Source organism: Xiphias gladius, chromosome 12 (assembly GCF_016859285.1).
Source record: "Xiphias gladius isolate SHS-SW01 ecotype Sanya breed wild chromosome 12, ASM1685928v1, whole genome shotgun sequence".
Lineage (NCBI taxonomy): Eukaryota > Metazoa > Chordata > Actinopteri > Istiophoriformes > Xiphiidae > Xiphias > Xiphias gladius.
The window spans coordinates 10,614,169-10,623,828 of record NC_053411.1 but is presented as its reverse complement, the minus strand read 5'-3'; positions in this window follow the sequence as shown (position 1 = coordinate 10,623,828).

Below are 9,660 nucleotides of genomic sequence, written 5' to 3'. Positions count from 1 at the left end.
ATTCCCCGTGCAACAATAGCTCACCCTGTAAATAATAAAACACTGAGAAGTGAGGGTTAATATATCTTTGACTCAGTTGCCTGGCGCCGGCATTAGTATCGTCACTCATTAACAGCAGAAGACTTGAGCTAAACTTTGATTGCTGTTGTGTCACTGAAAATTTATCACCGTCTGTTGGGTTCAAAGGTCTGTTAACTGATACAAAGAGGCAAATATATTTGCCTCTTGAATCATACTTAGTAGTAAGCACTATTAATAGTAGTAAATCAACAGCCATTAATGGATGAAAATTTAAATGCAATCCCATGAGATCATGTTACTGATTTACATGGATGTAGTATGGTGGAACTGTAAAATTCCACTGTACCCGTACAGTGGAATTGATTTGTGCCTGCTGATGCTAAGCCGGCATACAAGGTTAATCATCTTCTCCATCTTAGTTTAGCGTGTTTGCATGCTTATATTTGCTAATTAGCAAAAAGTACATCTGAGTTTGATGCGAAGGCCATTAGTTCTGCAGATATTTGATCATAAGTCCAAGTATTAGAGAAACTTAAAAATTTGGTCTGATGATGGCATTGAGTGAGTTAAGGGATCATCAAAGCCATCACAATTCATCCAGTAGGGGACATGAATGTCTGTACCAGATTTTGTGCCATTTCATTTTGTAGATGGTTGACCTCGTGGTGGTTCTAGGAAAAAAGTCAGGGGATCACTAAAACCTTTAAGGATTCATCCTCCGGGGATCTTGAATGTTTGTGCCAAATTTCATGGCAATCCATCCAGTAATTGTTGAGATATTTCAGTCTGGACCAGTGGTGGAGTGACCAAACAGTGCTGTGATCCCTTGAGCCATGCTGCTAGTGTGGCTAAGACGACTGCATTGTAGCCATCTGTTAGTTCTCTATATATCACTTCAATGGCAAAATGTTGCCACCTAAGTGTTACATGGGATATTAGAAAAGAGTTTCTACTGGATATGAATGTTACATTATGGCACAGTGAACTATAGCTTCAGAGTTGTGTGCTGGCAGATGGAGCTTTATGATCCTTATTTGAGAGCTGTGTCATTTTTTCACTCATCACATTTCATCCTGCTATTATCAATAACATCTAGTCAACTACAGTGACATTTATAGTCGTATGTGCTCAAGTTTTGTTGGTGAATATCATCCCCTCAAGACCAGACTGTACTATACAGACCAATGATTAATCAAAAAGTACTGCTAAGGGCATGATCTGTTTGATATACGACATTTTAAATGAAGCAGCATTTACCAAGTCAATTATGTATCCTGAATCCGCTCGAATAGCAATAATGTAACGAAGCTGGATTTAAGGACTTTTGAAAAATAGGCTCCTGACTTTCAAGGATTTCATGGTAAGATGGGAGAAATGGGTTCAATTCTTTCCTAAATCCATCTTTTCATGAAAAGCCCTTGCTTAACAAATTTATTCCACATGCCTCAGGTCTGATAGCAGAGATGCACTCAGTTGATTATTAGTTGATTAGGGCTGTTACGAATCATAGTACTCATTATGCACAGAATGCACTTCATCTTCTCTGTATTTAATTAAAACCAACCATCACAGTTTCAAGTTTCAAGATGAAATTCTCCGTTTGCATTTTCTTGTTGCGCACATCGTGTGAGTCCATGTCTTCAGTGTTGTACATTCTGCTTGATTTGCCAAAACAACACGCGATTGCGTGTTGATGCCTTCGCATGTGAGCAGAAATGCCATGAATTCTAAATCTGTGGCTACCGTGAGGCCATGCAAGATGCTTTAAAGCCTTGGAGCGTTTTCTAGGCAGCCCTAAGGGCAGAGTCCTTAATTGAAAGAGACAAGGAGTACAAGCGATAGGTAGGGAGTGCATAAGAGGCTATAGTACTTCCTCTCCTTCAACCAATCAAGTGCAGGATAAATGTCAAGCCATGGAAAGGCCAGGCTCAGAAATCCAGATAGCTGTTGACTTCCTGAAATGTCAGCTAATATTTGTGTCGTTGTGAAAGGAGCGCAAGGGAAATTCTAGCAAATGAATAATTCCTACTGTACATAAGCCAATGTGTTGCAATTTTTCGGAAAATTTCACTCAATGGACATCTTTCCTAAATACATACAGTGGCTTCAGAAACTATCCAGACCCCTTCACTTTTTGCACACTTTTTTGTCGATTTTAAATTTTAATCTTAATTTTTGTAAATAAGAGATTTCAGTTTTTGATTTTTTTTTTTTTTTTATAAATTTTGGTCTAAAAAATGTCTCAAAACACGTTTTCACTTTGTCATTACGGGTTATTGAGAGTAGATTGATTTAAAATCAAATCTACAACATAATAAAGTGTGCAAAAAGTGAATGGTTGAGAATACTTTCCAAAGCAACTGTACATACTCGTAAGTATTCAGTGCATGACAAATTGTAATGGGCTCCGACTCGCCACTTCAAGAAATTATGGGTTGGGTAAAGTCTTTTAGACGCTGGTGAAGATGAACTGCTGTGGGATCATGTTCCCTCTCCTCTGCCTGTAACTCCCTATCAGAAAGTGATGTTGGTTTCACCTGACTACCCCATCTCGCTAACAGTTATACAGCTAGACTTTTTGGGGAGAAATGGATTCTCATATATTTAAGCCTTTTTTCCATGCTTGCCTTGCAGGTCATGTCAGGTGCTCCCATGTAGTGTGGAGGGTAATCTATAATAGCAAATGAGGATGCAAATAAAAGACACATTATGTCTCGTCACTTATTAACCCCAGAAAACGATTTGAAGTCTGTCACCTTATCTTGTTTTGTCGATGAATTTTTGATGAACAATCACAGTCAGCGGTAACCTCCGTGACAAATACACTGCGATTCCTGTGACTGCCCCGCCGTCTTTCGCCAGCTGAACATTTTTAATGCGACAGCAGCACGAAATATTCGGTTAGCATTTGCATTCATTTCATACAGCTCTGCAGGAGAGTAAGTAGGCAGTGAGGCTGATATCAATGTGATGAGATTATACAGATTACATGCTGCATCTTTTCTCGTGCATCCCTCGTTCTTAGGTCGGCAATTTGAATTCAGCACAAGAACGGGGGACTCTGTCCCTAACAGTGAACACCAGTATATAGAAAAGTAATTACAGAATGTAAAAACTTTGAATGGCTGTTGCTGATAAGATGCAGACCATAAATAGTGTCAAAACAGGGTATATTTCATGAGAATCTGAAGGATTCTCACTTTAACCTGTAGAAATGCTGACTGACAGGGGCAGGGTTTTATTGTAGAAAGGTAACTGATACATAGTTATTGAAATAACTAACCTGAATTTAGATAAAGTTCCAGCAGAAAGGTTGATAGTGTGGGAGTTTCTGCAAAATAACCAGGCGATGCCTGCTGATAGTGAATGATCGCTGTTGGTTCTTTATGGAAACAAAGAAAGGTATTTCAGCCAGCAATTTATTTTATACAAAGGAAAAACACCCAGTTCTCCTCTATCAAAGTCAAACACTCCTCCCCATACCTCTTACTCTGTTTTTGCAGCTGCTTCACCCTCTGAGAGTGATAGACTGAGGTTCATGTGCCTTCTCCCTTCACGATTCTCTAAACCTTACCTGTTGAAAACAGGGGTTAGATCTAAGTGCTAAAACATGTCTGAGCAAAGATAATTCTCACCACTAAGCCTGAGGATCAACAGTCAAGAGCCTTTGTTGCTCTCTTGAAGAAGAGACAAGTGTCCGTCTGCTCTTTGGTGGCTTATCTTTCTCCAAAGATTAAAATCATTAAAAGTTTTTGACCTATGTGTTTACAGTCAGCCATAATAGATTCCAGAGCTTTTTTTTACTTCTTCTCTTAACAAAAACTGCCATAGGCCTCCCAGTGCTGCAGGCGCGGAGTTTCTGTTGATTAATGAAATACCTTACTATGTAGAGTACTTTCTTATGTAGAGGAATATCAAGTTTTGAATAAACAAATCAGGCTTTTGAACAACTTGTCTCTAAATATTGAATCCCAAAAATGAATGCCACCAAAACCCTAAACTTTCCTCTTTTCTGACATTACTGCAGTCTGCATCTTGAGAAGCCTCAGCCTTTTGCTCGCTTGAGCATTAATAATCCCAAAGCATAACAAAATCTTTCCAAGCCAAAGCATATTTAGTATTTTCTTTGATATCCCTCGGATTGACTCGGCTGCTTTTATACTTGCCTCAAGGACTCTTGAGAGGTGGGTTGGGTTAAAAAAGGGTCAGAGGTCACTCTTTGAAGAGTTGGCGCATCTGCCCCTGTCCCCAGACAGCGTAACAACCTGCCATAGTGATTGTTGCCTTGAAAGCTCTCCTGCTGTTTCACGGTTATCACTACCTGCTGAACAAAGGACAAGCAAAGGATACTTCACTTGCAACCTGTACACATGGGAATTCCCATTCAGTTAAGTATTACTAATTCCTTCAAGGGCTGAATCTGATAGTTTTCTTTTAAAATCAGTGTGCGATGCCTCATCCCACTGTGATCAAAACTTTGAAAGATTCAATTACTTGGCCTAAGGTCACAGTTTTTAACCGCCAGCATCACTTTGATGTTAACAAAATATGAAGTGCAGATAAATGTTAACCGTGTTCCCATCGCTTAAGAGCTCTGAACAAAGATATAGTGTCACAATATGACCAATAAATGTACATTTTTAAAGCCAACCCAACCTGGTTAGGGGCCTCTCGTGGCCATGCGAAAATAATGCGTATAAGCATTGACAAGATGCATGTACAATACATACCCACACAATGAGTATGAAATAAGTATAATAATCCCCAAAGTCAAGCAAAGGCAAAAAAAAGTGGCAAATAAAAAACCAATTTAATCTTAAACCTGCTGTCCGACCTGCTGATGAATACGGGTCTTTCAGTATGACCCCTAACTTGGCCTCCGTGAATATTCATCTTGAGCTGTGGCATCAAGCATAGTAACTGAGTGTTAAATAAGTACAACAGTGATGATGTTTTTTGAGAAGAAGAAGAAGAAAGGAAGAATTCAGATGGAGTCAGGGGAAAAGTAAGATAAAACGTCTCACTCTAATTTAATGAGACTGCTTGCACATTTATTCCACAGTAATTAGCTAAATTAAAAATGAACACCATTTTGAGATAAAGGTCTGAGTTGGAATTCATGTTTTTTGGCAATGACAGGCAGCATCGGCTGATAATTAGACTGAAAATTGTGTTGTTAAGAGGCAAAGGAAAAGAAATCTTCCACTCGCTGAACACTGAATCAGTGTGCCCAGCCTCGCTTCACCAATAATTACAACCTCGAGAGTTTATTTTGAAATATTTCAGTGTATAACAGTTAACGGTTGTAGTGTATCAGTTGAATCAGCTGTTTGTTCAAGTAAGATAATAAGGAATAGTGGATTTAAATGATTAATAAAACACTGCATCGGTGCACCCATAGAAAAGTAGTTTTTTAATGAATAATTTGTCAAAATATTGATTTCAAAAACAGTTCTTGGTTTCTGCTTTTAATTTGTTGGCTGTACCTCCAGATACTTTTAGTTTATACAGCCGCTTTTACTAATTGTTAGTGTATATATCAATCCAGTGTTGTAAAACTTATTTTCCCTTGTTGATGAATATATAAAGAAACCTTTCTATGAGCAGTCTTAACCTTCTTTCATGAGGTAACAGCAAATATTCCAGTATCAAGGTGCTGAGGTGAGAGAATCTGTATCAGTGAGATGATACTATTTGAAAAATGATGCACAACGCATCAAAATTTCTAACAATTCTATTCAAGGACATTGATTTCCAGTTACAGAGCAGTGCAGAACACTGATACAACTCCTGGTCCGAAATTGCATGACATTTTGCAGAAATGGAAAAAGAATTGCTGTCCACGGTTGCTCACTGCTGCAAATGGCTCCGGATTGCTGTTGACAGATTGCTTGGAACCATCAATATCTGGGTTTCGAAGAGGCCCATTCAAGCCCAGGACATCCTTTTGTAGATTACAAAAGTACAGTCTGCTCTCAAGTGATGGTTTGCTGGCCCAGAGTGGGGGCAGCAATATCGATTCTTTCCCCCTCTGTAAACCATTATGAAGTCTCTATCAGGACAGCCAGGAAGCCTGAGGTTATCGGATTTTCCATTTTATAAGCAGGATGGACAACAGCAACCAAACTTTGCAGTTATAATAGAGGGTGGTTTCTGTTTCAGTGTTTTCCCTTATGACACTCACAGAGCAACATAATCAACCCTTTTTCTTGATTTTTTTTTTTTTTTTTTTTCTCCAAAAACTTACATTCATATACACATGCACAAACACACACATGCCCACAAGCATGAGCAGAGCAGAGTGTAACCAAACCAGAAATCAAAGCATCTGACCAAGTCAACCTAATTGTCGCTGCTATTTTTATTTATTTGGAGCTGCTTTGTTCTTGCAAGAAAATATATAAAAATTGACATTTTTACCCTTAAAGGAGTAGTTCAACAATTTAGGAAGTCTGCTCATTTGCTTTCTCTCTAAGATTTACATGAAAAGATCCACACCACTCATACATCTGTATGTTAGGTATGCAGTTAGCTAAGCTAACCACTTCCTGGCTGTAGCTCTATACTGAACTCATCAATATGAATATCTCGTTTTTGTTGTATTGATCTTGTTTATTGATAATGTTTAGCTATTCCTTAAAGATCACATGCTCACCTGAGAGTTGGCCATAAAGCAGTTCCAATGTGGGTCACTGTTTTAAGGGAGCTCAGTGTACACTTTGTTTACAATGAAACATTACAGGTAGGAATAAAGAAAAAAACAAACCGACCTCACTCATATAACCTAATTTATAAGCTCTACAATGTTGCCATTAAAAATTGTCATCATTTTGTAGATTCACTGTGAGATAGCAACCGATACTGGCGTCCTTAGACAGTCATTACAGTTTTATTCTATTTAATACATTTACAACAGTATATCTCTCATGGATCAACAGCTCTGTGAGTCTGCAGTGAAAGCTAATCAATGCAGAATATACGGTATCTGTGGTTTCTCTCATCTCTTTTACTATCACTCCACGTCAATATCCCCACTGTAAGTGAGCAGCCATTATGTTTCATCAACACGCCATGTCCATGTCCCGTTGTGAAACCCTGCATCAAAATACATTTGTTCCGATCATTCACGAGAGCGTTCAGTCCAAACTGTTACAGGTGCCATGTCGCTGAGTAGGTCCGTCACTCAGATCGGTTTGTTTGAGGTGGCGTGCTGTGACAACTTCCACTCATCCTCTCCTGTGTGCAAGGGAGGAGAAAATGGAGAAAAAAAAGATTTAAGTGGCTTTAAAAAAACAAAAAAAACAACTTTAGTTTGAATAAACTTTGATTTCAATAACAGCAGCATCAAGCTGTGTCATGCTAGTCTTAAACCATTGGCCTACAATTGTGTGACGGTAATGATGGGTTAACACTGTGTTACTGTACCTTCTGCTATTTTTACTCCGATTTTTGTTCATTGGTGTAGAAGGCACAATTTATTTCAGGTTCCTTTTTGTGTTTTATTGGAAACTACCAAAGACATAAAAAGGACCAGCAATCCTTAAAAGAACAGGTTAATATTTGTTTTGCAGTCCATTCTGATGGGCAATGACGCACTTTCTTAATGCATCTGTTGTCTTTCTTGAGTAGGCATCGAACTACAGAAAAGATGAGGATGTCTGACTGCTTCTTTTGGAAGGTTTTAAATGGCACCACAGACACTTGTGATATGCCTATAATTACGTAAGCCTTGTACGTAAGCATGCAATTATAAGAGCGGTATCAGCTATATGTAATTCTTTTAAATACATGCACGTAAAACGTCTGTATATTGACCTCAGACATCTTAAAAAAATCCCAGTGACAAACAAAATGATGAGGAAAAGTATAGCACTGCAGAGAAGCAAGACATCAAAAGGAAAATGGAGTGAATGACCTATAGTTAATTCAGGTTCGGGAAGTCTAACCGGGGAAGAGAGCAGGAGGGAGGCGACCAAGTGAGATGAGTGACCCCGTCGGTAAATCTTCCCCTCTGCAATAAGAAGCGTCATCATAACGTTGCCAGATTTGTACAGGAGTATTTTAGTGTCTGCGCACGAGTCACAGTCACTGACTACATACAGTTAATCTTACCAACATTTCTGCTGAGCAATGGCTCTCTATTTTCACAGCCTACGCCGCTGAAACCTTGTGACTCATCTCCAAAATGTCAAGTCTTTCTGTGTGTGTGTGATGAGTGTCTCATCTGATTCAGCCTCAAAGAGCTTATCAAAGGGCCACGTGTTCTGCCCCAGGCAGATGCGCACCGGGTTCCCCTTCAGTTTACTGAAAGGCCCAGCAGGGACGACGAAGACGCTAACCTGAAGAAGTCCCATGACAAAGGCAGTTGATTTTCTATTTATCCAACTTTCAATCCCATCAACCTCTGTGCTCTAGAATAGCATTAATAAAATAACTATCTTTAATAACACTATAATGTTACCAGGTAATAATCCATGCCAGATAATAGTCCATGCAAAGAGAAGGCTTACATAAAGCTGGGGCTATGAAGCCCCCACACTGTCTACCCGGACAGACATATAATAGAGTTTTTTTTCCTGAGCAAGTTACTGTCGGTCAATACGTGTCCAACATAATCTAACAGAGCAACATGGCCTCTGCTCGGGTGCCACTCCTTAAAACGCTAGATACCGATGTCATTCAGCTCATCATATCAGGGAGTGATAACACAGATCAGACTCTCCTGGCATCCTCATTTCAGGCTGTCAAGGCCTTGCTCCAGGGGGCACTAAGTGCTACATATCCTGCATACAGTAAGTGCACCTTAGGACGCGAAGTGTCACCCACCCAGATGGAGTTTCGTGCCACCAAAGGATGCAAATGAATCTGGATTTCTTTCTGAATTTCCCGTGGAAAAAGTGCATGCTGTGCACAGTCTCAATGATTAATGTGACATGTAGCACTATAATGTATAGTGTAATAATGCACTGCAACGTAATCTATCTGGGTGCTCTCAGGACATACCATAGGCAGTCTACAAAGTCCATGTGGGACCGAGAAGAAAAATAATTTATTTGCTTAAATTAACAAGATTTGGCTCTCTTAAGATCCTGAAAACAAAATATCTAATCTCGATTTAATGGCTGGACTTAGTTGTGCAGGAGGCTGTGTGGAACAAGTGATTTTTTTTTTTTTTTTTCCCCCCCCAAAATATCATTTTTCATTTTAAGGATCATTTGTATCGTGTGGAGTTGCGTCATATTGTGTTGCGCAGCCTTCACTGTGATAATTATTCTGCATTTTGAAGCAGCTTATCTGATACATGTTTACATCTTGAAAAACACAGAAACACAGACAGTAAAATCAACTGTAGATAAAGTTACCTGAAAATAATATCAAAGCAAAGACAGCACGGCAAGGTTTTGAGTGAGGTTAGGTGAGATAAGTTGATGGCAAAGTACAGAGAGGCAAAAAAAAAAAAAAGAATTGTTTGTTTTAGAATAAAATTATTTGCACATCCACCTTCCTCTGACAGTAGTTGAGTAGCAGGATCATCATATTTAGCCATCAGTGCTTCACTGTGTTTGAACAAAAGACTAATTGAAATCACTATAGTATAGACAAAACAAAGGTGGTTTAAAAAAAAAAACCCTAAAGATG